The sequence below is a fragment of the Podarcis filfolensis genome, assembly GCF_964270895.1.
Source record: "Podarcis filfolensis genome assembly, chromosome: 4".
Taxonomy (NCBI): domain Eukaryota; kingdom Metazoa; phylum Chordata; class Lepidosauria; order Squamata; family Lacertidae; genus Podarcis; species Podarcis filfolensis.
In genome coordinates, this window is record NC_139607.1 from 86,209,331 (window position 1) to 86,236,462 (window position 27,132).

At 42.7% G+C, this 27,132-nt stretch overlaps 1 protein-coding gene across 3 annotated transcripts in view; it reads right to left on the reverse strand.

Annotated features, from left to right (window-relative positions):
* Positions 1 to 27,132, reverse strand: part of CNTN5 (contactin 5) — a 669,997-nt gene that overhangs the window by 463,361 nt on the left and 179,504 nt on the right. The window lies entirely within an intron of this gene.

Genomic DNA, 27,132 nt, shown 5'->3' on the forward strand with positions numbered 1-27,132 from the left:
CCTTCCCGCCGGAGCGGTACCTATTTATCTACTTGCACTGGCGTGCTTTCAAACTGCTAGGTGGGCAGGACTCTAAGGTGCTACTGGACATTTTTATTTTTTATTCCCCCCCCCGACTTCCAGCAAAGTCGGGGGGGGGGACCAACTGCTCTCCAGAAGCACCAGAGAGCTTGTGTCCAGGATACCTTAAGAACCACTTGAACTCTTATATCTCAGCTCGATCGCCAAGATAATCTGGAGGAGCGCTGTGAGTTTCTATGCACTTACAGAGGCCCAACTAGCATCCACTAGAAGTCAGGCTTTTGTGTGAAGCCCTCTTTTCCAGCAGAGCTCCAGCAGGCACCCTCGCTTTTGACTTTCTTGATGACCTTTTTATGTCGACAGGTCTTCCCAACTGTTTCATTTTATTGGCCAGTCAACTTTTTAAAAAAGTTTAGTTTTTAAAAAATGCTTTAATGTGTCAACTGTCATATTTTATGACATGGCAATACTGGGTGGTTGTTGTTGTTGTTTGGAAATAAATAAATGCTGTTGGAGTCCAGCTCCCTGTTAGTCCCAACATAGCCAATACTTCAGGGATAATAATCTATCTATCTATCTATCTATCTATCTATCTATCTATCTATATCTATCTATCATCTATCTATCTATCTATCTATCATCTATCTATCTATCTATCTATCTATCTATCTATCTATCTATCATCTATCTATCATCCATCAATCTCTTTTGGGGGGTGTTCCAGGGATCCCAGACCTGTTTAAAGTCATACCATAGAGAGAAATAAAGTTTCAGTTGGATAAACCTAATTGCCAATAAAAACAGATAATGCCAAAGATTACATCTGTACCTTTGCGACATTACTGTTTCTTCTCCACTCTCTGATTTTGTAAATGTAACTAGATATCCAGGCCAGATGGGTATCAGCCTTTACCTGGCCATTAAGGACAACTACAGCACTTTTATTTGAAGAGAAATCTGTGAGCAACCCCTGATGCAATTTGAAATGGAAGGAACATCAACACACTTTGTTGCATGTTCAGGAAGGAACTCTTTCCAACTGATAGGCTACCAGCTCTACAGGATCACTCTTCTAATGAGATTCATTCTCAGCTGGGTTCCCCAAGTAACCCAGTTAATGTATTAGAAAATCATAATGAGTTGAACTCTAGGTATTACTTTTAAAAAAAGGGGGGATGTGAAGCTTTTCTGAGGTGCTGAATTGGGCTTATAACCCCTCACTGGACTGGTTCCACCGTAGGAATTTATCACCATCCTATTTTATTTATAAAGCACCCAAATTACTAGGCACGCTGTACGACAAATTTGTAAAAGGCAATTTTCCTGTCTGTAGGAATACAGCATAAAATTGACTGACACAATAGGAATGGTCAGAGGAGTGGAGGGTGGGGTGAAGAAAGGAAGACAAAAGAAGAGATTCTGTGGATAGCGTTTGTAGAATTTGTACTGTTAAAACGGAAAGGGGTCAAACCATCCAAAGAGGTGTTGAAATTTTGGGAGGTTAGATAATTACAATGGCATGGTCTCGGTGGTGGAGTGAACCTCTTTATTCTTATTTCTTTATGATTATTACTTTTTAATAATAATAATAATAATAATAATAATAATAATAATAATAAAATAAATAAATAAATAAATAAATAAATAAATAAATGGAATGCACACAGATTGTGCATGGTTACTGGACTGCACTGGGGAACTAATAATGTTGGGGCAATTATTTTTATGGAGGTATGTTTATTTAGCTCCCAAATAAAATAGATTTAAGGAAGAAGAAAAAAAGAAGGGATTCTGAAACAAAGTTGGGGGAAAGGATAAAAGAGAGAGACAAAGGAGTGTTTCAGAATTTAAAGGAATAAATGTGGCACAGAACAAGCAGGGTGGATTTTTTAAGAGGTTATATCTATATTTATATATCTATATATAGATATATCTGTCTGCATATTATGGAGGGGGATGGGGTCCAGATGGCTGCTGATCATACTTCTTTCTGATCCCCATTTACCTCACAGATAGGTACTTAGTGGACACACAGCAGTCATGTCCCGTGACTCTTAAGATGTTTTCATAGTATATTACTATGGTTTCACATTGTGGTCTAAATGATCCTTTGGGTGTCTTCAAACTCTGCAGTTTTAAGATTCTATGCTTTGAGGAGATTTTGTTTTTTCCTCTGGTATCGTAGTCTTTTAATTACTCTCTCTCTCTGTGTGTGTGTGTGTGTGTGTGTTGTGGTTATTAATAGCAATAATAATTTGATTTCTTTTACTTGCCTTTCACCACAAGGTGCCAAGACACATTGCAACACTTTAAAAACACAATACAATGGTACCTCGGGTTACGAACTTAATTCGTTCTGCAGGTCCGTTCTTAACCTGAAACTGTTCTTAACCTGAGGTAACACTTTAGCTAATGGGGTCTCCCGCTGCTGCCAGGCCGCCGGAGCACAATTTCTGTTCTCATCCTGAAGCAAAGTTCATTATTTCAGGGGCTCGGGAGCAGGAGCACAGGGGAGAGAGGAAATGGAGAGCGAAGGGGAAGAATCCGAGGGCAGCGTAGGGGAGTATGACAGTGACCCGAGAGATTCCATGAGCTTCTCCAGCGAATCAGAAGATTCCCAGAAGGGGGCGCCGATGGTCAGGGCAAGGGGGGTGCCAGGGGGGACGCACCAGAAACAAGGAGCCAGCGGGGAACCCCAAAGCAGCAGCGGGGGATCAGGACCAGTTTCCCCACCAGAGCGTAGTGGGGGGGAAGAGTCACAGGTGTCAGGACCAGCGTCTCCTCCAGCGGGGAGAGAAGATGAGTCAGGGCTGACCACGCCTCCATCGGAGAGTGGGGGAACGGAGGGGAGGTCAGTTGCAGCTAGCCTCCCCGAAGGGGGAAGCAGTGACAGCAGCAGTGAAACGGTCAGGAGGAAAGTTGCTGGCTGGGCGCGCGCGCCAAGTTCAAATGTACAGGCGCGGGGGACAGCAGGAGACCCGGATTGGGAACCAGCTCCTAAAGCCCGCCGGAGGGAGAGGGAAGGCTCAGGGGATTCAGCGTCAGAAGAGTCTAGAAAGGGCGAGACCCCGACGGACAGGCGGAACCAGAGGCGGAAAGAACAGAGGAAGAGGTGGAGCAAGGCTAGAGTCTTAAACTGGTGTCTGGGGGGAGGAGATTCAGACGGAGCATCAGCGGTCTAGACTTTGAGACGTAGAGCTGCACGCTGCGGCTCTGGAAGTGAAACTGAACTTCAATAAAGACTTTCGTACTTAACAACGAAGCGGCGTTGGTCCTTTGTGAGCTGGGACCTCGGGCAGCTCTGACAATTATTATTATTATTATTATTATTATTATTATTATTATTATTATTAACCTGAGGTACTATTTCTGGGTTAGCAGAGTCTGTAACCTGAAGCGTCTGTAACCTGAAGCGCTCTAGGCTGGATGGCTGCAATATGCTCCAGGTGGGACTGCCCTTGAGATTGGTTTGGAAATTGTTTGGTTTCGCTCCCCCAGGAGGCAGTGATGGCTGCCAGCTTAGATAGCTTTAAAAGAGGATTAGACAAATTCATGGAGCAGAGGGTTATCAGTGGCTTCTAGCCACATTGGCTGTGCTCTGCCTTCACAGGCAATGCTTCTGAATATCAGTTGCTTAGAAACTCAGGAGGGAAGAGTGCTTTGTGCTCAACTATTACTTCCAGGTTTCCCACAGGCATCTGGTTGGCCACTGTGAGAATGGGATGCTAGATTAAATGGGCCATTGGCTTGATCCAGCAGGATCTTCTGAAATTGCATCAAGTGCAGATGGTTGCAGCTAGTGCTTTTGGCCTGAACACACTGCACTGCAGATGACTCTTGAGGTATAGATGACGCTTGAGGTCCCTTCCAATTCTGCAGTTTTCTGATTCTATGGATCAGGTGTATGAAGCTCTGCCCTGGTTGCCAGTTGATTACCAAGCTAATTTGAAACTATTAGTGTATAAAGCCGGAAACTGCCAAGACCAAGTTACCCGAAGGACTAAGGTCAGTCCTTTGGACAGCTATTTGTTAGGAATGCACTTGCTCCAGATTTCCTGCAGGAGGCAGACTAGTTGACCTACAGCAGCGGTTCTCAACCTGTGGGTCCCCAGATGTTGTTGGACTACAACTCCCATCATGCCTGAGCTCTGGCCTTGCTAGCTAGGGCTGATGGGAGTTGTAGTTCAACAACATCTGGGGATCCACATGTTGAGAAAGGCTACAGGAGCCCTCCAATTCAGTGATTCTACAGCAGGAGATTATTTGCGTTGCATCTGTCCATGGAGTTTGCCTTGTCTAAATTGCTTTGACTGCTTCAGTACAGAGATCTGTAACAGCAAGCACACCATGCAGTCTGGTTGGGGATTTTGTTCTCCTAACTTACACACTAAACAAGGAATAACCTTGTTACCGTTGCCTATCACACATCTCCCAGTGCAGCCGGTATGTTGTCAGACTCTCACCTCCCTTAAGCCTGCCATTGCAAAACAAAAACCTCATACAAACAAACACAATACAGTCAAAAGAGTGGAGGGAAAAGGAAGGGAATCAGAAGAGAAAATGTTCGGCTTGAGCTGCTTTTGCCCATAGGACTGTCCAACAGATCGCTGCTACAGGGGCATGATAACCATGTGATACATGCAGCTATCACGGGAACGTGTACTATTGCCACAGGAATAACACTGGCGGAAAAAGCCATAAGTACAAAGACATGGCACATTTCGTGGCAAGTAATCATGTTGTATTTCTGATGATGTCATTAATTTTAACTGATATCATGCTGTATTTCTATCATATCCTTTTTATTTCTCCATTGTACCCTGGTATTAAGTGGTATATAAATTAGCGAAATAAATATGCTTCACCCAAAATTAAAGCAATGCCCAATCTGGTGATAACAGAGTAAATCCTGCAAGGAGGGAGCTGAAGCACAAGATATAGTGTCCAGATCAAGGGAAGTGATAGTACCACTCTATTCTGCCTTGGTCAGACCACACCTGAAATACTGTGTCCAATTCTGGGCATCACAATTTAAGAATATAAAATAATAATAATAATAATAATAATAATAATAATAATAATAATAAGTTTATTATTTATACCCTGCCCATCTGGCTGAGTTTCCCCAGCCACTCTGGGCAGCTCCCAATCAAGTGTTCACTTCAAGTTACAAGAAATGAGATTCCAGCTAAACATCGGGTAGAACGTTCTGACAGTAAGAGCTGTTTGACAGTGGAACGGTCTCCCTCGGTAGGTTGTGGACTCTCCTTCCTTGGAGGTTTTTAAGCAAAGGTTGGATGTCCATCTGTCATGGATGCTTCAGCTGAGATTCCTGCATTACAAGGGGTTGGATTAGATGACCCCCGGCGTCCCTTCCAACTTTACAATTCTATGATTCTGTGATGCTATCTCTGTACCAGACCCATGTTGTTTTCTAGTATACACACACACAGCCTAAGAAAGACCCATCGATGACTCACCACCACCATCACTTTGCTAATTGCTTTATACAAACAAGTCTCAAAGTGATTTAAGAAGATAAAAGACATACAAATAAAAACAGGAAAAAACAGGGGAAAAAACAGAGTACAATAACAGAATAGAAGGGACAAGTCGTAACATGCTTCCCTAAAAGTGGAGCAGTGCAGCAGTTGCCAATTTAGTGAACAAAGGCCTGAGAGGATAAAAAATGTATTAGCCTGGTGCCTAAAAATGGACCACAATGGTGTCAGGTGCATTTTCTTCAACAGAGCATTTCACAGGCAGGGGGCCACCACTAAAAAGGTGCATTCCTGTATGTCCACCCTTCTCGTCTCCCTTGGATGAAGCACACAAGAGCAGGGTAGAAATATGTGAATGGGGAGCCTAACCATGTCTGCTCCTCTGAGGGGGAAAATATGGATAACCTTCAAACGTTTAAGGTATTTTCAGCCTTATATTGACTAACAGGGAACTCAGTTGCTAGTATATATGTAAAACACCATCTTTGAAACACAAAAAAAATGTATCAGCAGACTTGGCGGAACTCTCAGGTTTGCAGAAGTAGATTTTAACATCCTCCTGTAACTGAAATCTAAAATCCTTTGTTAGGCCTCTCAATTTTATTTCTCAATAAATTTTAAATACCCACCACATTCTGTTGTAAAAAATCAGGAGGGAGTGGTGATTTGCTTTTCAGGACTATCTCATCAAAACTGGAACACTTAGCAATTGTATTGGCCACCTCAAAATTGCCCACAAGATTCTTCCAGGACTCAAAGAAAATAACTTTCTCTCTCAGCATATGCATTTTAACAGAAAGTCAGATGTAGTAAATGCCTTCCTATTGAAATATTAGGCACAATTATTCCTTGAAGTCAATCTTGCCCTTCTGAACACAGTAATACTTTCACATGAATATATTTTTTAAGGGAGTCACTGTGCACAAGTAGCAATAAATTAGGGCAGAAAGAATATTCATGGCCGACACTTAGCAGATCTGTGATTTTTCTCCTCAGTGCCTCACCTGCCCCACAAAAGCTTTCAAATGATTTTAGCTGTGCCATCTATCAAATAAAGTGTCGACATGAATGCATTTAGGAAGCATGCTAATAAATATGCTGATTTTGTTTTAGGATGTGAACCTCCAATGAATATGAAGTTGGGTCATTGTGATGCTTGGCCACCTGCAACTTCTATGACTCTTTGGTGTTTAAAGTCAGAACAAAGTGGCTTTTAATGCATGCACAGTTTTGAACACCGTGTCTGCCGAGGACTGGGTAAGTCTTTCCTTGCAATTTCTACCAACTGCACCCTGCTCAAAGAAGTCTTTCCCAGACCTCCCCGCAAGATTCATCTAGTGTTTGAAATCCTGGATGTCAAGACCTACGTTTGGGAGCAAGTTCTCTTTGGCAAGAGAACCCCAGCAGAGATTTGACATGGTTAAAAGATGCAGCAAAGAAAATCATGGATATATAGTGTGTAACACCTTCAAAAGGTGTCCTTTCTAGTGAATCATAAAGAATCCCACTTGTCTGAAGCAAAAAAGGCCGGTCAAAGCCATGCAGCTTGAGGGAGCCGCTCAGAGCTCCTCACACATCAAATACAAATGCAGACTGAGTACAACAAAAGGCTTGGTTGCCCATTTCCTCCCAAGGGGGAAGTGACATAGGCTAAGCCTGGCAGGACAGCTTACTCTATGACATTAACCCCTTCGTGCATTAATTAGACTCAAGCAGGCTGGATATATGAGGCTGGTTACCTTAGATGATGATGATGATTTATTTATTTATACCCTGCCCATCTGGCTGGGTTTCCCCAGCCACTCTGGGTGGCTACCAACTGACTATTAAAAACAATACAGCAAAACTTCCCTAAACAGTTGTCTTTTAAAAGTAGAATAGTTGCTTATTGCCTTGATATCTGCTGGGGAGAGCGTTCCACAGGGCAGGTGCCACTAACGAGAAGACCCTCTGCCTGGTTCCCTGTAACCTCACTTCTCGCAGGGCAGGAACCACCAGAAGGCCCTCGGCACTGGACCTCAGTGTCTGGGTGGAACTATGGGGGTGGAGATGCTCCTTCAGGTATACAGGACTGAGGCCATTTAGGGCTTTAAAGGTCAGCACCAACACTTTGAATTGTGCTCGGAAACATACTGGGAGCCAATGAAGACATTTCAGGTTGTTCTTGCCTAGGCGTCTTTGTGAAGCTCTACATCTTCTTTCCTTGGGAGTAAATTGCATGTCAGTAATCAAAGGAAGAACAAACAGTCAAATTACCCTGGATAGCTGTAGAAGAGCCTCACTCGATCTGAACTGTCTGGGTATTTTGGGGCCATACAATTTAAATACTGTCTGGGAGTTGTTGTTTGTTACTATGTTATGTAGTTTTCTGTTTTTATATTGCAAATCTCCCCGTGGTCCTCAGATGAAGGGCAGTATAGAATTTTTTTTCTAAAAATAATAACAAGGATTTTCACAACAGGCAAAAGCAGCCCCATTTTTAACCATGGGGTTGGACACAGGGTTTCCCCCCCAAAAAAGTGGTGGAAGGATTTTCCAATTCATAATGAGAGCAGGAAGCATTGCCCTTCATACTAAACTGGTTTTAAAATGTTGCCAGATCTGATTATATCCATGGCAGATCATTCTGAGTGAGGGCATGAAGTGGCTTTCTGACATCAGCATAGGCAGATTGGACAGGCTAGATGACTACATTACTAGATGTACATTACTAGGCTAGATGTCACATTACTGAGTTCAGTTCTCAGTTTCTGGTTGGTGGATCACTTGGGGAAAGAAAAAAGTTGGGTGGGGTCAGGGTGGAACAGCAGCAAAAAGTGGAAATGGCAGCAGTAAATAGCTGCAAGCAAAACAAGCTTATGAGATTTGTTGGCCGCATTCCAGGAAGTCTCCAAAGCTCCCCTTTGCCCTGAAAATGTTCACAGGCAAAATCTGCCACAGGCTCTACTTACAGTGCAAGAAATGTTCCATGCTCTGGATGCTCGGGTACAGGAGTGAAGCCCACTTTGAACTACCTGCACTTAATATTTCATGTGAGTGAGCACTAACGAAATAAGCAGAGTCTGAAGTATGTTCCAATCCATATACCAGTTTAGCTATCTTTGTGCCTTTCTGCCACCTTGCAATGCAAAATGCTAATAATAGCCACAAAAATAGGAAAATTTCAAAAGGCAGATTTCAGTCCTCCCTTCAGGAAGTGTAAACCAGTTAGACATCTGATACCAAGACAAATAATATTATATATATGCTAATGATGACTAAAATGGTCTGACTTGCTCAAGGGCTTTGCAGGCGTTTTTTTTGTTTGTTTCTGCAAGAAAAGCGACTTTAATTCATGTTTAATGCCATCCATTTGTTAACATGGTGTGCTAATGTGCAAAAAATGATTAAGCCTCTGCCACGAGGCTTAACCTCTGTAGTTGTAAATGCTGTTTAATAGAGTGTTCATGAACTGAATAGTTCAAAAAGTTTAATTTTATGGTGGGTACTGCAAGGATTTCTCTCAACCTCAGCAGTAAACATAAATAATCGAAATTTGCCATGTGTAATTGGATTTGGTCTGAAAGCAAACATAAACTGGAACACTACAATTGTAATATTCTTAAGCGGGTCTCTCGTGCCTCCACTCACGTGTTTACACACCTTCCATTTAACCACCCAACACAGCAGAATCCAAAAGGATAGCCGAACAGTTGCTTTATTAAGCAGATGATTATCAGAACCAGCTCTGAAGTTGGCATACACACATCTGATCTATTAGAGGGCAGAAACCCACTGAGGAACATTAGTGGAAGTCAATCTCCTTTTTAATCCTTTACACACCGCATACAGTGGTACCTCGGGTTACATACGCTTCAGGTTACACACTCCACTAACCCAGAAATTCTTCAGGTTAAGAACTTTGCTTCAGGATGAGAACAGAAATGGTGCTCTGGCTGCACGGCGGCAGCGGGAGGCCCCATTAGCTAAAGTGGTGCTCCAGGTTAAGAACAGTTTCAGGTTAAGAACGGACCTCTGGAACAAATTAAGTTCTTAACCCCAGGTACCACTGTACTACCAACATAAAACCACACTTCCCATTGCTGCATAGCACAGGTCCATGCAACCTTTGGCCCTCCACATGTTGCTGGAATAAAATTCACACCATCCCTAATTGTTGGCTGTGCTGGTTAGGGTTGATAGCAGCTGTAGCATAATGGAAATGAAAGATTCAGGCAGTTGATAACACAGGCGATCATGATTTACTAATTTCAGATGGAGCATTCTTCTGGATGTCTGCTGGCTCACAGAAACACAAGGCTCAGAATGAGAGAAGTCCCTTAATGGTTGTTTTCCTACATTGCATCGTGGCACATTGCAACAGGAGTAGTTGCCCAAAATGTCTTGAGAGCACCATGTTGGGGAAGGAAGGCTAGCCTGCAGCAATCACGATGGTGAAGCCAATCTGCAGGAACTCAATTGCCATTCATCGATCAGTAAAGTGGGCTTGATTTAATATTAATACCAAGAGTTTATATACAATTAAGCCCACATAACAAACGAGCCCTTCAATTTTAAAAACCCAGGAAATTGAACCCCAAACAAACAAATCTAATGGACAATCACTCAGCCTTAATTGGGCGTTGAATTCTGCATGGCAAAGCTGTGTGCTTTTTACTATGTGGTATTATATGCAGGCTCCAGTACCTTGAAAATTGCCACTTCTTTATTTTTAAAAAGATGTTTCTCATTATTAAGGATGCATTGGAAACTTGAAACCAGGCAATGCATGGTTAAATCTCAAATTGGCATGTTCTTCAATCAGCTCAAATATCACCAAATACATCCTAACAAAGTCTCCTTCCTTTGCCTGAGTTTTGGACTCTAAACTGTGTCATAATGAGCTGATCGATTTCCTCCTGGTAACCACATAAATGACGGTGATGAGTGGAAGACATATTCAGACTTTATGCTTGGCAGCTGCTATGGCTGCACTGGACGTATTGTCCTCTCAAAGCATGAGATTGGCTAAGGGTCAGTCCAAGCTGAGTCAGTTTTTAGGGCTGTTAACATCTCTCTCCTCCCCACCAATCTGGGGCAAGACTGACTCAGATCTTGTCCCACCAATTCAGAGGGTGGGGCTAACGGTTATCCAAGAATGTCTCAGTCTGACTTGGCTCAAGCCTGGATCCACCTGATTCAGTTTGTGATTCGGGCCTTGGCCAAATCAGGTGCACAGCCCTAGTTTCCATTCATTTTGTGTCTGAAGAAGGAATGAAACTGTCGAATACCCAGGCCATTTTGGGAGAGGACTCCATAAGGACCCAACCCATACGTTTCTCAGATAACCCTTTCCATCACTCGCCATGGCTTATTCCCTGAACAGAACAGCAGAATAGATAGAAGGGGAAGAAATGGAGGCAGTGAGAGATTTTACTTTCTTGGGCTCCATGATCACTGCAGATGGTGACAGCAGCCACGAAATTAAAAGACGCCTGCTTCTTAGGAGAAAAGCAATGACAAACCTAGACAGCATCTTAAAAAGCAGAGACATCACCTTGCCAACAAAGGTCTGTATAGTTAAAGCTATGGTTTTCCCAGTAGTGATGTATGGAAATGAGAGCTGGACCATAAAGAAGGCTGATTGCCGAAGAATTGATGCTTTTGAGTTATGGTGCTGGAGGAGATTCTTGAGAGTCCCATGGAATGCAAGAAGGTCAAACCTCTCCATTGTGAAGGAAATCAGCCCTGAGTGCTCACTGTAAGGACAGATCCTGAAGCTGAGGCTGCAATACTTTGGCCGCCTCATGAGAAGAGAAGACTCCCTGGAAAAGAACCTGATGTTGGGAAAGATGGAGGGCACAAGGAGAAGGGGATGACGGAGGACGAGATGTTGGACAGTGTTCTTGAAGCTACCAGCATGAGTTTGACCAAAATGCAGGAGGCAGTGTAAGACAGGAGTGCCTGGAGTGCTCTGGTCCATGGGGTCACGCAGAGCAGGACACGACTAAACGGCTAAACAACAACAACAACAAAGAACAGCAGAAGACCCAAAGTGTTTATTTGATTGTCCGGTGCATTTCATTTGACTGCTATTCATGAATGTATCAGTCTATTTAAAATGATGAAGTAACCCAGGGATAAGTCTCAAGAAAATGACACATAGCATTGATTTGGGGGCTAAGATTTTAGACCCACACCTGCATACCACAAGCATGAAGCCAAAGACCAGGAACCCTAGAACTCAAAAGGTAGCAATCAAAACAAATTAAGTTTTTATGAACTGTGAGCAGGGCTGTGCAGACATTTATTAGATGTGTATGAAATTATCTGGGCTTGCCAGTCATGTGTGTGTGTGTGTGTTTAAATGACAGGTTGCCATTTTCTTTAATTACAAGGCCTGATATATTTAACAGCAGATATCTGGCCGTTAGCGCAAGTGCTTTCTCTCTCTAAAAAGAAGGAAAGAAAGGAAAGAAATCAATGGTTAGACTCCAGGGCACCAGCTTGGTCATCAAGATCAATATTTAAAAAAAATATAGCCTGTCAAGACCCTTTGGCCCCCTATTGATTCAAATAAGGAGCTGCTAGTGCGCTGAATAATGATAGCCCAACTGCGGCTGAAGCAGCTTGTGGATATCAGTGCCTCTGGCTAAGGAATTTTCAAGCAATAAAAATGAAGGAGTCCCGCAGCCCTCTAAATTGGTATGTGGAAGATGACAAATAAAATTAGCCACACAAAAACCTTTCATTTTTGCACACTTATTTATTAGTATCTGATTTCACAAGCTTTACTAAAAGAGAGCGGGGGACGGGGACAACTAATGATGGGATTTATTGGATTTTGATTGTGTACGCATGCTTTTCAAAGTTTCTACTTTGGGTTTTTTTGCTTGTTTGAGCATTTTAGAAATCATCAAGGCCAGCTCTACCATTAGGCAGGGTGAGGAAGCAGATACTTTGTGCCATAAAAGGGCAGCAAGTTGTCAGTTATTGAATTTGTGATTTAAATTGAGAACCAAAGATGGGCTGCTTGGAACAGATTCAGAGATGGTCCTAAGCTGAAGTGGGATCTCTCTGAAGCAAGCTGAACTGAAATGGGGACCTCTGAGGAGCTCCAAGGTGCTTCAGTGATTTGGGTGTTAAAACGGGTGCAAAATTTGAAACATTTCTAGTGGTACCCAGTGAAGTAGTTCTGCTAATTCAAGGATTTCTGGCTTGGCAATGGAATTTCCCTGCCCTCTCCTCTTGCTGTGCACCCTCTAAATCTGTTCTGGGTTTTTTTCCCAACCCTCCAAAGGAATTTTTACATATTTATTTATCTCTGTTTATAAATCGCTTCCTATAATACGTGTCAAAGCTCTTTAAGAATAAACCAATTTTAAATCCCTTGGTTCAAAGGAAGGAAGGCTTTCATAAATTTGGGTAGGTTTCAAAACATTTATCAGAGAAGGATAAAACCCAGAGTTGAATAGGGAAATAATAGTAACCACAAGAAGAGTATTATAAACCGAGTTGTTGTTGTTTAAGCTCCATCCCAATTCTGCAAAAAAATACTGTGGATTTCCTCTATTCTGATACTGTCCCGTTTCCTCTGCACATTAACACACCACACTCAGGTCCCCTTTTGCCAAACTATGCACACTGTTTGCCACAATTGTCAGTTAACATCTTCGTTTTCCCTTGCAAATTATTAATGTGCATGCACGAACACACATGTTCATTGATTAAATCACAGCATGAAAAGGAATTGTGGTGCAATCAAGCATCCCGAGTCCTTTTTGCACTGTAATTGATTAAGCCCTATACATGCTTACTCAATAGTAAATTTCATTGAGTGCAATGAGGCTTGTTGTTTAGTCATTTAGTCGTGTCTGACTCTTCGTGACCCCATGGACCAGAGCATGCCAGGCACTCCTGTCTTCCACTGCCTCCCGCAGTTTGGTCAGACTCATGTTTGTAGCTTCGAGAATACTGTCCAACCATCTCATCCTCTGTCGTCCCCTTCTTCTTGTGCCCTCCATCTTTCCCAACATCAGGGTCTTTTCCAGGGAGTCTTCTCTTCTCATGAGATGGCCAAAGTATTGGAGCCTCAGCTTCAGGATCTGTCCTTCCAGTGAGCACTCAGGGCTGATTTCCTTAAGAATGGATAGGTTTGATCTTCTTGCAGTCCATGGGACTCTCAAGAGTCTCCTCCAGCACCAGAATTCAAAAGCATCAATTCTTCGGTGATCAGCCTTCTTTATGGTCCAGCTCTCACTTCCATACATCACTACTGGGAAAACCATGGCTTTAACTATACGGACCTTTGTTGGTAAGGTGATATCTCTGCTTTTTAAGATGCTTTTTAAGATTGCCATCGCCTTTCTCCCAAGGAGCAGGCGTCTTTTAATTTCGTGACTGCTGTCACCATCTGCAGTGATCATGGAGCCCAAGAAAGTAAAATCTCTCACTGCTTCCATTTCTTCCCCTTCTATTTTCCAGGAGGTGATGGGCCCTGTGGCCATGATCCTCACTCCCAGGTAAAAAAAGAAGAAGCTTGCAGCCTTAATTAGTGAGCCTGTATTATTTTCCTATGTCACTTCCCCTACAAAGGATTTGGAAAAAGAACACAGACACGCATGGCATAGGAGGCCATGCATCCTCTCTTTGAAGCCATCCCTTTTTTGTAGCCTATCCAGTCCAAGCCCAGTTTAAAGATAAATAACCCTTAGAAGGGAGAGCTAAAGGGGCCTTGAAATTGCCCATCAATCTTCAGCACCTGGACAGCAGACTGAGCAAGCCCACAGGTGAGCCAGTCACAGCCTTCTGCATAATGGTGAGATGTAGAGTATTTCTAGTTAAATTATAATAATCATTTCCAAATGTTCTTCCATGCATGTAAATTAGCATAACGAGTTTTTATGCAAATCTGTGTGCCCTATCTTCCACATTTTGGCAGTATCGCATTTCCCATTTGTGACATTGTGCTCTTGGCAACCCTCTAGGGTAGTGGAATGAAATCCATACAGATGTCTCTGATCCTTGTTTGGGAAAGTGATGCCCACCAGTTTTAAGATGGCGGACATGATTCATAATGGCAGCTAAAATGCAGGAGAGGTACCCCTGTACTCTGCAGGAGAGGGCCTCTTGCAAGATACCATCTTATCAAAATCTCAATTCCATAAGTGACAGTAGTGGAAGAGGGGGAGCAGGATAAAGTGCCCCCCGGAACAAGGAGCTCTCCCCCCATTACTGGACTCAGGTTATTAACAGATGCTGTTATTTTTCTTTCATATATCTTAATATGGGACGTAACTTGTCTTTTCTGTGCATTTTGCTTTCTAGTGCTGCCACTGCCCATACAATATAGGATTTGGACCTTTAGCATTGTAGCAGCTACCCTTTGGAATTTCCCCCACAGGGAAACACCTGCTGTTAGTGGATGCACATAAGCACATTTGGCCAAATCTGGTTGGAGAAGGTCTTTGCAATTCCAGCACATCAAAGACTGCAATTGCTCTAGCATTAACTGTAGCATTGGTCCTGCTTCCACAATGAGGATAATCACCTGATTCCTAATATATACCCTGCCATTTATTTGCATCCCCTTTCCTCACCTGCCTCCCCCCCCCTTTTGGTCTCCTAGTATGAATAAATCATGAGAACAGATGGTGGGAGATTATCAATAAAAGGCGTTGTTAGCCTCAGTATAAATCCACTACACTCAGTCAACACGCTTTCCTTTGCCACCTGCTCATTTATTACACTCTGAACAACACTTCACTGTTTAAAGAACTACCCCCCTTCCTTTCCTTTTTTTTTTAAGGTGTTGGTGTTGCAAAGTAAACTCATTTTAAAAGTTGGCAGTTTGAAAGCCGTAAACCTTTTCATGAGACCAAAGTCTATTTTCAACCAAACGCCTGCTTTAATAGTCGCATTTTAATTGATCATTTTGAAAAACGTACAAACGTGTTTTTTTTAGATTTTGCGTGCAACTGTAAAAGGAAAAACAGCTGTGAATTATTATATGGTACATTATGCTAAAGGAACTGGGATAATCCATTTGCCAAAGCAGCAGGGGTTTTCTTTTAAAAAGAATGCAGGGAGGAATCAAAGTTTTACAGAGGTAAATGAGCGAATTTTGCTTAAATTTGTGGCTGGCTATTAATTATTCTGACTGTAGATGTATTCTAGCAACAGACTGGAGAAAGAATTTTGTATGGAGAATGTTAGATTGTGAGGCACATGCCTAAGTTCAGTCTCCAGCATCTCCAAAGGGGAAACTCCTTTCAGAAACCCAGTACAACTGCTTCCAGTTGGTGTTGAAAATATGGGCACTTTGATTAACCAATGGAACCTAGTTAGTTCTGCCATGACTGGATGATTATTGGCTTGTGGTAACATGGAGGCAGGCTTTTCCACTGGTGGCATCAGTATTGTGGAACACTCTCCCTGCTGAAATATGAAAAGCCCCACCAATGTTGGGATTTGTCCAGCTCCTGAAAACACCTGTTCAGGCAAGCTTTCCTCTGAACTGAGATTTTGCTTTACCTGTTTTTAAACTGTTTTTAGTTGTTTCACTTTTTAAATGGTTTGTTTTAATGCATATTTCAATTGAAGCTGTTTTGCTGTTATTGTGTAACTTAATTGTGGGTTGATGTTATAGTGGTAAACTACTTAAAAGACAATTTGGTGTATAAGGAACAGTTGATGGAGTTGGGTATGTTTAGCCTGGGAAAGAGGAGACGGAGAGGAGATATGATAGCCATCTACAAATATCTTAAGGGCTGTTGGTTTGAACATTGGTGGTCTCCAGCTGTTATGATAAAGATAATGGGGATTATAATGGTTTTTGTTACTAAATTTAAAAAAAAAAAGTTGAGTGGAAAATAAGGTGATATTTTAAAAGGAATGTTAAGAGATTAGGATTTGCTGAATTAACAAATTGAACTAGAGAACAAGAAGGGGAGGTATGAGGAAGTCAAAGAAACATGGGACTGAAAAACTGTTATTGAAACTGAATTGTTTTTAATATTTTTCTTTTTCTTTTTCTTTTTGTCTTTATATAAAATTGGAAAATTTAATAAATATTCATTTTTAAAAAACACACAAATATCTTAAGGGCTATCAAATGGAGGAAGGAACAACCTTGTTTTCTCCTGCTCTGGAGGGTAGGACTTGAACCAATGGCTTCAAGTTACAAGAAAGGAGACTTCAACTAAACATCAGAAAGAACTTTCTGACAGTTAAGAGCAGTTTGACAGTGGAACGGTCTCCCAAAGGAGGTTGTGGATGCTCCTTCCTTGGAGGTTCTTAAGCAGAGGTTGGATGGCCATCTGTCATGGATGCTTTGCAGGGGGCTGGACTTGGTGACCCTTGGGGTCCCTTCCAACTCTACAATTCTGTTATTCTAAGTGATAGACAGGTGATAATACTGAGCTAGATGGACCAGTGGTTTGACTCAAATGGGGAAATGCCCTAGTTCAAAGGTAGAACATCTGCTTTGCATACAGAAGTTCTGAAGTTCAATCATGGGAGCTCCAGGTAGGGTTGGAAATTTCTTCTCTCTTTCACCCTGAAGAGTCACAGCCAGTTTGTGTAGACAATACTGAGCTATATAGACTAATGGCGTGACTCAGTATAAGGCAACTTCTCTTGTTCCTATTATTAGTTTTTATCAGCCTATATAGGCCTACTGCTGTATACAGACACAGCTGAATGAGACCTGCCTCTTGCAACATTTAGGGGAATGGACCCCTAAGAGTACCAGCTTCACTTTTCTGCTTCTAAAAAATAGAGAAAATCAGTTTATATATGGTTTATCTGGTCTTGGTCATTTGAGATTCGGATACTTGAGGAAGCAAGTCTGCTGGAATTTCAACATGATTTGAAGTGATCTGCACTTCCAAGATGAATCTGCAGGTCAAAATTCAATTATCTACCAGCTTTCACACTTCCTGACATTCAAAAAAAAAAAGTTTTAAAACAACTTAAACTCTGTAAGTGGAGAAAAAAATACGTATTTTGAAATAAAAGAAATTGTTTTGAAAAATATATATTTTAATGTGAATTTTCATGTATATTATAAAACAACTGCAGGTTGATGTGGAAATGGGATGGAACAGATGTATGAACATGCAAACCTGTCTTGGTCTGGAAATAGACTGATCCAACCATCCCTATTTCAAAGAAAGTACAGTGTGGTTAGCAATTAGCTAGAACGTCACAGTAACACAGAACTTCCTCGAATGTTTGACTTCTAACAAGCACTGAGAATGACTCGCAGTGAAATTTCACTAAGCATATTCAAATACAGTGTAAATATGCTTTAATGATAATATAATCTTACAAAGTGCTGATGAATACCCAACAATTACTTACAGTCATCAAGCTGTCTAATTATGAATAATCACTTGGCTCTCTTTTACATATTAATGCTAGTGATTTTCATGAGAGGAACATACACAGAATATTGGGTTGGGCTAAGAGAGTAGATCCACTGAAACTAAGAGGGTACATGCATTGAAATCAAGGAGACCAGATACTCATTGATTTCAGTGGGTGTGTTCTAAGAATGACTCAAGAATGCCATTCAACTCATGCAACATACTTTCACTTGTGGAACTTCCCCCCCTCTCCTGCCCCTGTGCATTATCAAATCTGTCTGACTCCCTGGAGCAGCTTGGGGTGGGGTGGGGCTGGAGCAAATGGGGGGGGGCATGCATGGATAGGAGAAGAAAAGGAAGTTTCACTGTGTGAGCAGCACCAGAACTACAGCCTGTTTTATTTAACCATTCAGGGAACCCCGGACCTAAGATCTAATAAATCCTGCATCTAACAAGCAAAATACTTGTCATGTATCTTATATACACATACATAAGATAGAGGGATAAGATAAGCATTTTCTCTAAGTCAGTACAGCGTAAAGGTAAAGGGACCCCTGACCATTAGGTCCAGTCGTGGCTGACTCTGGGGCTGCGGTGCTCATCTTGCTTTATTGGTCGAGGGAGCTGGCGTACAGCTTCCAGGTCATGTGGCCAGCATGACTAAGCCGCTTCTGGCGAACCAGAGCAGTGCACGGAAATGCCGTTCACCTTCCTGCCGGAGCGGTACCTATTTATCTACTTGTACTTTGATGTGCTTTCGAACTGCTAGATTGACAGGAGCTGGGACCGAGCAACGGGAGCTCACCCCGTCGCGGGGATTCGAACCGCCGACCTTCTGATCGGCAAGTCCTAGGTTCTGTGGTTTAACCCACAGCACCACCCGCACCCCTCAGTACAGCCTAGTGGAAGTTAAACAAGGACCAGCTATATTCGAAAAGGGCACCTTGTTGTGACTGGTGCCCACTGGAACTGATAGGGTGGAAGCTAGGTAGGCAGTGCCCAAGCCCATAGCAGATGGAGCCAACCAATTATAGGTTTGACCTCAGCTCCTCTTTGCTGAGTTCTGCAAGGGCAAAACTGGGACTTAAGGAGTAGGAAGCAAAATAATCTATGACTACAGTATGATTCCTTGTCTCTAGATTACCCACGATGCTGGTCTGAATAGGTTTCACTGATGCACAACCTTTTCCAAGGAACCAGCAGTGAGCAATTTTCAACATAAGTTCTCCTGTGTTTCCTGATGGAAATTTCAAAGGTGTATTCATAAATAAGAATAGAAGAAGAGCTTGCTGGATCAGAGCAGTGGCTCATCTAATTCAGCATCCTGCCCACGCAGTGGCCAAACATCTGCCAGTGGCAAGCAGGACTCAAGCACAAGAGCACTATTCCCCTGCTGTAGTTTCCAGCAACTGGTAATCACAAGCATTGCAGAGCCTGACTGTCATGGCTGGTAGCCATCCATACAGAGTCCCACAAGAACCATGCCCCCATCATTCTTTGTAAATTGAATAAATTGTAAATTGAAAGAAGCATTGCAGAGCCTGACTGTCATGGCTGGTAGCCATCCATACAGAGTCCCACAAAAACCATGCCCCCATCATTCCCCCAAGCCTTTTCCAGACTAGCCTTAAGATATTAACTACTGAATTGCGATTATGTAAACAAGCTGGTTTTTTTAAAAAAAGCAAGGTATCACTGAAAGGGATATCATTAATTAGGGGAAATCACACTTCTCTCGGAGATAATCATGCCTCCTGCTGCTACATATAATAATGTCTACTGTTACTAAAATTAAAAAAGGAAACTCAGTGGGGACCAATCCTTTGTCGCTATTTTTTAAAAAGCCTTTTTGTGCAATTAATGGTGCTTGTGTATAAGTCAGTTGCAATTTGTCAAATACACTATTTCCAACTGCAGGTTCCATTGAACAGCCAAAGCCTGTAATGAAGAAACAATATGCTCAGCCTTATGGATTAAGATGGATGATATTGATGAGCAGAACCCTTATGGGATTTTGTCGTTGTCGTCAGTCCTCAACATTTTTTTCCTGCCCTTAACATCCCTGAAGGTATCTCTTGCACAAAACCTCAAAATGTTCACATCAAAATGTTTGCTCCAGGCCTCCAAACTGAGTGACAAGCCCGGTTCCAGGGCTCACTTCAGAGAGTGTTTCTTCACCTGTTGCAAAGTGGATATCCAGCGTTTGGTGAGGCGGATGACACCCATAGCACATGACCGACAAGCTGCATCATTACTTCCCAAAGATCACTCTCTCCAGTCCTTTCAAAATTCTTGTTTCTTCCTAAATTCCTTAGATAATATGCTGAGAAAAAGCTGGTTTCTATATTTCGCATTAGCTAACTCTACTCAGAAGTGCTAAGGACATAGGAAGAGTCCTAGACCAGCTTCCTGGCCAATAAAGGGTTGCCACAGGTAGATTTCGGCAAATTTTTGAGATTTAGCAAACAACAACCTTCTTGTCTGGATCAACAACTTTTTTGTCCAGATTTTCACTTTTTTGAAATATGGTAACCCTAAGGTAATCAGATGCTTCTGAAAAGTCCCTGAGGCCCTCCAGAGGTCATTGGACTCCCAGATCCCATCAAGTCTGACCAAGACTGTTGTAAGTCCAAAAAAAAGGGGGCATTCTTTAATGTTTTAATGTTGTATTTTAATCTTGTTTTTTAAGCTGTATTTTAATCATTTGTTTTTATATTTGGTGTTAACCGCCCTAAGCCCAGTCTTGGCTGGGGAGGGCAGGGTATAAATTATTATTATTATTATTATTATTATTATTATTATTATTATTATTTATTGGTGTGGGCAAGCAGGGCTTAAGTTGGAACCTAACTCTGTTTAGCTCAGTCACGTGACCTGGCAAAAAGGTAATCAAATTTTAAAGGTGCTTTTCCCCCCTCTGATATTTTTAGGCTGGTTCAGCCTTGTTCCTGAGTGGAGTTTGGATCTGCTGTAGCTTTATCTCAGCTTAATGCACACCAGCTTGTTTTATGTTAGCTTATTGTTTCTAGAACCACACTCCTGGCCTCCTCAGATGAATGGAAAATAGGGTGGTTGTGGGCCTTAGCATAATGTACGCTGGCAGAGCACAGGTATGGCGTTTGCTCATTCCTTGTGATTTTGTTTGTTCAGGGGGGTGGGAATGGTTAATGTAGACTGACCAATGAGAAAGCTCAGAGGCGGAGCCTATCTGGTTTTGAGGCTCAGCCCAGGGATTTTACCATGGGGTGATTGAGAAGTGAGAGTCAGACAGAGCCAGTAAGACGAACATAGCAGTTGTGACAGCTAGAGTGAGAGACAGGGATAGAACTGAGAGAGAAGAGTGTGACAGTGTGAGATAGTACCACATCTAGTTAAGGGCATACATTTGAGAAACTGTTCTGAATATATTTAAAACTTGTTTGTTCTTCAATAAACTTTAATCTTCATTGTTGGCTTTACAACCTGACTGAGACTCAGTATTTCACCAGAAGAAACCTGGTTGATGGCAGCCGAAGAATAAAGCAGTGATGTACAGGTCAATATTCCGTGAAACGACTGGGGACTCTGTGTGAATGCCACAAAGGGCATCTGCAGGAGTGTTTCCAGAGCAGGACAGAGCAAAACACTGAAAGGGGAACAGGGTAGTTTCTTAAAAGCAGAACAAGAAAAAAAAGGGGTTTAGGTGAGACTCAGCAGGGAGAACATTTCACAACCAGGGTGCCACCACTGGGGAGGCCCTTTCCATTTTGGCCAGAGGGCTGGAGAAGCCAGAGAAGATACCCTGGTAAATTTCTGAGTCCTGAGCCATGAAGTGCATCAAAAACCACTCTTTGAACCGAGCCCAGAAATGGGCTGGGAGCCGGTTCCCTTGACAAAGCACCCACATGATATGATCATAACACCCAGTCCCAGTTAGCAATACAGCAGCTGTGTTTTGCACTAATTGGAGTTTCCAAAGCATCTGAAAGGGCAGCCCCACCAAAGAAGAATTTTAAAAAACCACCCTTAGAGTAGTATACTCTGGGGAATATGCATAGAGAGCTGAAGCCAGGTGATAGCTGCCCAGTTACAGTCACATCTGCACACTAGCCTAGGCAGGGGAAAGGCATTCAGCATCCCTAGAGCTGCATGGCAACTTTACACTTGATCAGTTTGCCTAGGGAGACACAAAAGCAAATCCAGTACTGAAACAGAACTGTGGTCCGGTGGGGAAAAAATACCTGATTCTGCCAGGATTCACCAGCTTATGCTAGTTCTCTTCCTAACACCCAAGAACAGGGATGGCCACTCTCGTCATCCCCCAACCATTTGGCCAGTGGTTGAGGATGATGGGAGTTCTAAAGAGCACCACATTGCCCTAGATTCTGCCCAGAATCCATCCCTAGCCTTCTGATTTACATACTGGCTCCGCCCCCAGCCTGCCAGTTCTAATCTGGCTCCTCCCTATAGAAGCTAGTCCACATATTGGCTCTGTGCCACTGGAGAATTTAAGGTGGTGTGGGCAGTCCCTCTATATAGCATTGAAAAATGTTGCCCACTCCTGTTTGAATGCATGGACCAAAAGACTGAAGGGGACTCTTGTATTCCAGATAAAGGAGAAAACAGAGGAGGCTGGAATGAAAGCCTTTTTTAAAAAAATCCATTCATAATTTTTAATTGTGTTTTGAACTAACCTTTGGCTGTTGCGGCTTAGCATGGTTTTAATTGGAACCGTCAGCTGGTTATGCTGCCTCTGTTACGAAAGAAGTTTGGGTGTTTTCTGTGTTCCTTTTCCAGGTCTTTTATTGCTTATTGCTGATTTTAATTATTGAATGCTGTATTTTTAATATTGTCTTGTTTGTAGACTGCCTAGGGAAGGGTTATAGATCAAGCAGCTAAATAAATAAAAATAAATAACGACTTTCCAGTACAATATCTCCTCAACATGAAGAATTTTCTAAATTTCCTGCCCTTCCCTCAGGTCAGCCCACAAAAAAATCAGCTGTGGATCTTGCTTATAAAACCGATACCTGCACAGCCTGAGCCTAAGCAAACGTACTCGGAAGGAAGTCTCCCTATGCAGACATTATACCTTCAATGTTAATGGCACAGTGCGTGAGACTGTCCCAACAAGCCCTATACCCAAACACCCTGTGTTCTCTAGCCATTGTGGCTAGTAGCCATTGATAAGTCTTGTTCATGTGAAAGAAGCACAGGGAGCCACACATTGAGTGACCCCTGGTTAAGAATGTCCAAATGCTTGGGAGTTGTTTAAAACTGCAATATTAGGTGCTCAGCTAGTAAAGTGCTCCTTCACATTTCACAAAGCCAAACTATGGAATCCTAGAATTGTCGAGTTGGAAGGGACCCCAAGGGTCATGCAGTCCAACCTCCTGCAATGCAGGAATCGCAGCTAAAGAAGAAGGAGAGGAGTTTGGATTTGATATCCCACTTTATCACTACCCAAAAGAGTCTCAAAGTGGCTAACATTCTCATTTCCCTTTCTCCCTCACAACAAACACTCTGTGAGGTGAGTGGGGCTGAGAGACTTCAAAGAAGTGTGACTGGCCCAAGGTCACCCAGCTGCTGCATGTGGAGGAGCAGGGAAGAGAACCCGGTTCACCAGATTACGAGTCCACCGCTCTTAACCACTACACCACACTGGCTCTCCATGGTAGACGGCCATCCAACCTCTGCTTAAGAACCTCCAAGGAAGGAGATGCCACAGCCTCCAGAGGGAGACTGTTCCACTGCCAAACATTTCTTATTGCCAGAAAATTCTTCCTGATTTTGAGTCAGAATCTCCTTTCTTCTAATTGGAAGCCATTGATTCAAGTCCTACCCTCCAGAGCAGGAGAAAACAAGGTTGCTCCATCTTCCATTTGACAGCCCTTGAGCTATCTGAAGATGGCTGTCATACCTCCTCTCTTCTCTTTTCCAGGCTAAACATACCCAGCTCCTTCAGCCGTTCCTCCTAAGGCCTGGTTTTGCAGAAATCGTTCCTACAAGAGTTGGCGATGGCTACCAACTCAAATGGCTTCAGAAGATGATCAGACAAATTCACAGTAAATAAGGCTATCAGTTGCTTCTAACCACAATGGCTTGTGTTCTCCCTTCGCTCAGGTCTGAATGTTTCACTCAGGTCCTTATGGGAATGCTCTAAGCATCCGGTTGGCCATTGTGAGAACAAAATGCTGGACCAGATGAGCCTTGGACGAGAATCCAGCAGGGATTTTTTAATGTTTGTACATTCTTAATTCTTCCTGTGCTGGGGAACATTTGCTGCTGCTATTATTATTAATACTAATATCATCACCATCATCATCTCCTACTTCACCTACCTAGGCATGGAACAAACGGGTTGCAAATTTTAGGCAGAGAGATAAGAACCTTTTTAAAGTGGAAAAAAAAAATATGGTTCCTGTTTATAAGCCAGCTGCATCTCCAGGGCATCTCAAACAAGGCAACCTGGAATCCAGCCCAGGAATCACATTTCCATGTGCTGCAAACTACCAGCCACGGGGTCGATGATCAAGCTTGGTTTGGAGACTCTGTTTGGGAACATCCCAGCATTTCATTTACAGGAAGAGGAAAGGAAGCCAGAGGCTTCGAGCACCAACATTCCTGCTAGATGCATAATAAATCTATCAAGGTCATCTGCCCAAGCAGCTGTTAATCCAGCCTTTGCGCCAGTGAAAGGACGTTGAACAAGAGCGACTGAGGATGCAACACCAGATTTCTCTGTAGTACTGGCAGCTCACACAATGAACTGTTTTGTGTTTCCTTGACCCTCCTGTAGAAATAATCTATAGAAGCCTATGCTGTAGAATAACCGGTCACTGGTTAATGGGAAGGGCTGTTGTCAGTCAATGTAGACAGTACTGATTCAGTATAAAGAAGCTTCTTTTACACACAACTATTTAAGCTCTAAGATCTCTCATCACTTTGCAAACAGGAGCCTAAATAATGATTTCTTCAGTGCTTGGCGGAGTATAAAATGGTTTATATCAACTCATTTACCCACAATTAGAGGTGCCAACACTGGTAGATGAATGTAGAATAAGGAGAGGAGAGTTTGGTCCTCTTCTCAAGAGATTTCTGAATGCTCAGGTAGGATGAGCAAAAACCAAACATGGCTTCCTTACCCCATTTATGAACTGAACATGTTTTGTAAAAAGGAGTGTTTGCATAGTGCCAGAAAGTGGCAAACAAATGGAACAGGTGAAATGAAATATTTGTGACAATGACAGGATACTACTGCCAACAACAACAACAACAAAAACCTGGTTCGCCTTCTATGCCATTAATAGTGGCCTTACAGAACAGAAATTATGAATGCTGACAAATGACAGGTGAGCTTTCATAGCTCTAGAATTATTCTCTGGCTTGGGCTAAAATCCAAGCTGAATAAGAATTCCTGGATTCCCCACCCCTGCCAGAGGGGAGTTGCTGCAATGATTTGATCATTTTAGTTGCCCCTTTCTGAATGTTTTCCAGCTCTACAATATGCTTTTTGAGATGTTACGACCAGAAAGCTCCCGTAAGTTCCTGTGATTGCAGGAGAGGGAAAATGAGGCTCTTTTAAAGACACACAGACCCTTCTTTGTTGAGGGGTACAAAGGAACATAAAACTGAGTCATGCCATCCAGTGGCGTAGCGTGGGGGGTGCAGGGGGGGCGGACCGCACCGGGCGCAACATCTGGGGTTAGGGCAAATCAATGGGTTAGGGGGCGCAAATCCACGGGTTAGGGGGCGCAAATCCACGGGTTAGGGGGCGTAAATTACTTGCCTTGCCCCGGGTGCTGACAACCCACGCTACGCCACTGATGCCATCGGTTTATCTAGTACAGAGGTCAGCAACCTTTTTCAGCCATGGGCCAGTCCACCATCCCTCAGACCATGTGATAGGCCGGACTCTATTTTGGAAAAAATATATGAACGAATTCCTATGCCCCACAAATAACCCAGAGATGCATTTTAAATAAAAGGACACATTCTACTCATGTCAAAACACGCTGATTCCTGGACCGTCCATGGGCCAGATTTAGAAGGCAATTGGGCCGCATCCGGCCCCTGGGCCTTAGGTTGCCTACCCCTGATAGTACCTCATATAGTGACTGGCAGTTAATCTCTGGGGTTTCAGACAGGGGGTGTTCTAAGGCCTATCTGGAGAGTGAACACTGGGCCTTCTGCATGCAAAGCAGATGCTCTACCAATGATCTTTCACCAGCTGCACTTACAAAATGGCTCAAGCTCATAATTTACAAAGGAGGAAATAAGAGGGAAGGCGGGAGACATTTTTACAACTCCCATTTCTGTTTTGCAAAGAACTTACTTCTGAGCTTTTGCCCTGAGGCCCACTTACTCTCCCAGTGAAACCATCAGGCTGTGCACACCACAGCCAGAGTCATTTTTTTCCCCTGTAGCTCAAAACCATTGACAAATTCAATCTAAGTACTTAATGGAGGTAGCAATAGTAGGTTCTGTTGCAGCTTGGCTTTGAAGTTTATCAGAGAGTGGCAAGGATAATTATAAAAGACAAGAGATTAAAAGCAACACTCCTTTTAATCAGTATGATATAGCTACAGAGTGTTTTTTCTCACATAAAAGACCAGCTTTAAGATATCAAGAGGTTTAGGAGGACCTTCAAAAGCAGTTGCTTTTCCTTTTCCTTTTCTTCCCTTTCTACTTCCAAGCACCTGCAAACTGGGTTGTTTTGTTTGTCTCCTATACATCGCCACAGCAATTTCTGTTAAATCCCATTCTTCCCCTTGTAACATACTGATGTTTTATCTTTTTTTAAGCCTCATGTTTCTTTCATGTAGCAAGTTTTTGTTGTTGTGGGCTGCAATATCTTAATGGGCAATCTTTTCCAGGCACATATCACTAACAACACAATGGCAATCTCTTGCCAGAGTGGTTTATTTCCATGATTGCGCAGGGGTGTGTGTGTGTGTTTGTTTGTGCATCTGAGGCTTGTGTTTAATTTCAACTCCTTCCATCAAATCGAAATACTCCCCAAACTGTTTTTGAATTCAAAGGAGTTTGATTGCTCAGTAGGTACGGCGTGAGACTCTTAATTTCACGGTGGGTTTGAGCCCCACATTGGGCAAAAAGATTCCTGCATTGCAGAGGGTTGGACTAGATGAACCTCGTGGTCCTCTTATAATGCAAGCAAGCTAAGTGGAAATGCCAGTTATGTCTAAAATTTCTAGAAGGACCATTAACTGACAGCAGTTTTTGGCTTAAGAACTTTACATCCCCAAGGCCATTGGTGGGGAACC